Below are 2395 nucleotides of genomic sequence, written 5' to 3'. Positions count from 1 at the left end.
GGCGGGGGCGAGGGGGAGAGGGCTAGGGTCACGGACACGGGGCTGATGGACACGCGAGATGGGACGCACGATGCAGGGCTGGGGGACACGGGAAGGAAGGCTGGGGTGATGGGACACAGGGCTGGGGACATGGGACACAGGGCTGGGGACACTGGGCACGGGGTAGGGGATACGGGACAGAAGGCTGGGGTGATGGGACACAGAGCTGAGGTGATGGGACACAGCCCCAGGGACATAGGACACAGCCCCAGGGATATGGGACATGGGACACAGGGCTGGGGATATGGGACACGGGACACACGACTGGGGACACGGGACACAGGGCTGGGGATACGGGACAGAAGGCTGGGGTGATGGGACACAGGGTTGGGAACATGGGACAGAAGGCTGGGGTGATGGGACACATGTCCCCAGGGATATGGGACACAGGACTGGGGACACTGGATACAGGACTGGAGATACGGGACAGAAGGCTGGGGTGAGGGACACAGGGGTGGGGACACTGGATACAGGGTTGGGGCTACAAGACACAAGGCTGGGGACATGGGCTGTAGGAGATGGGATGCACAGTGCAGGGCTGGGGACACGAGGCAGGGGGCTAGGGACATGAGGGACAGCCTGGGACACAGGGTTGGGACACAGGACACAGGGCTGGGGATAAGGGGTTAGGGATACAGCACACAGGGCTGGGGACATGGGACAGACGAACATGGGACATGGGGCCATGGATAGGGGGTATGGGTGACAGGACACACGATGCAGGGCTGGGGACACAAGACACAAGACTGGGGAGATGGACACAGTCCCAGAGACACAAGGTACAAGGCTGGGGACTCGGGACACAGGGCTGGGGACACAGGGCACAAGGTTGGAGACACAGGACAAGGCTGGGAAAGATGGGACGCAGTCCTGGGGACATGAAACACAAGGCTGGGGACAGGCGATGTGGTTGCGGCAGGGCCGTGGGGCAGAGGAGGGGACAGCGCTGGGGACACAGGGCAAGGAGGGGGACACACAGGGGGCAGGGCTGGCTGTGGGGTGGGGAGTGGGGCACTGGGGAGGGGGGGCTGGCCACGGTGGGAGGGAGGTGACGTGAGAGCAGGGGTCCCTGCTGTGACATGCCAGCCCTGCCTGAGGGGGCTCATCGCCCCAACCATCTGCACCTGGGGGTCCCAGACACCCCCGCCCCCTCCCTGCCTGGCATTTAAGACTCCCACCCTCTCCTTGCTTCAGTGGAGCTTTGGCTGGGGGTGGACCTTGCACTCTACTCGTTTGGGTTTTTTGGGTTGACCATCCTCTCCCTACGGATGTGCCTGTGATCCCACAGGGCTGCGCTGGGCTCCAGAGCGGCATGACAGAGACCCTCAGGGTGACAAGCGTTTGAGCGGTGGCCGTGTCCAGAGCAGATGCTGCCTGCACACAGCAGGTGGGGACCGGAGGTGATGCTGAGGACATTGTGCTGGTGGCAGAGGGCTTGTGCTGAACAGGCGCTTTAAGGTCACGGCTCGCCTTTCTGTGACTCAGTGGCCAAACCAGATCTGCAGGTGGCTGCCTGCATGAACTGCCACCAGAGCAGAACCTCTCCTGCTGGGGGGAAGGTGGAAGTGAGCCGTGCCAGCTGGATGTGGGGGAGCGGGAGGTGTCTGGCTACGAGGGACGGTGCCCCCAAGAGGGAATGTAATTTTCTTACCCAAATCTGCTGGATTTGAGTTTTTGAGGTAAATTCCCGGTAAAATATTGCCTTATCTTTCAGCAGGAGGGGAAAGCTGGAGAGATGTGTTTCATATCCCACGCTTTTCCCCCTTCGGGGGCATCTCCACACAAAGCTTTGGCACGGGTGGGCTGGAGAGATGGTGGCAGCTGGGATAACGTTTGCAGCCCTTATTTGGACTGGGCTCTGGGGAAGAGCCACAGTTTCCCAGCAGCGCTGAACCCCAGCACGGAATCTCACAGCCAGAAAACAGTGGGTTTTAAATTTTGGTCTCCCTGCGACTAAACTGGGGGAGAAAATCCAGTGGGCTCTGGGGGGTGTGTGTGTGTGTGTGTGTGCTTTTTTCTGCCTTGGCCTGTCCCACCTGAAACCCAAATCAAAGCCCCCCAGTCCTTCAGCCCAGCTGGTACTTGTGGCTCCTCTGCTGACGCTCTCTCCTCTCTCTCCTGTTTTCCTGCAGGAATTTCTGCTCCACCATCAGCTCTGCGCTGAGAGGAAACACCGGGCTGCCTTGCACAAGAAGGGGAAGTTGTGAACAAAATCCCTGGGGAGTCTCACGGGAGGGGGGGGGAGGGGCTGGCTGGGAAGCGCGGTCACGTCTGAAGCTCCCCAGGAGAACGGCTGGTGAGTGGAGGACCCTGTGGGAGGGGAGCCGAGCAGGAGCGGCCTGGGGGGGGGGGGGGG

The sequence above is a fragment of the Calidris pugnax genome, unplaced genomic scaffold (genome assembly GCF_001431845.1).
Source record: "Calidris pugnax isolate Ruff unplaced genomic scaffold, ASM143184v1 scaffold573, whole genome shotgun sequence".
Classification (NCBI taxonomy): Eukaryota; Metazoa; Chordata; class Aves; order Charadriiformes; family Scolopacidae; genus Calidris; species Calidris pugnax.
The sequence above is the reverse complement of the archived record's forward strand: the minus strand, read 5'-3'. Positions refer to the sequence as shown.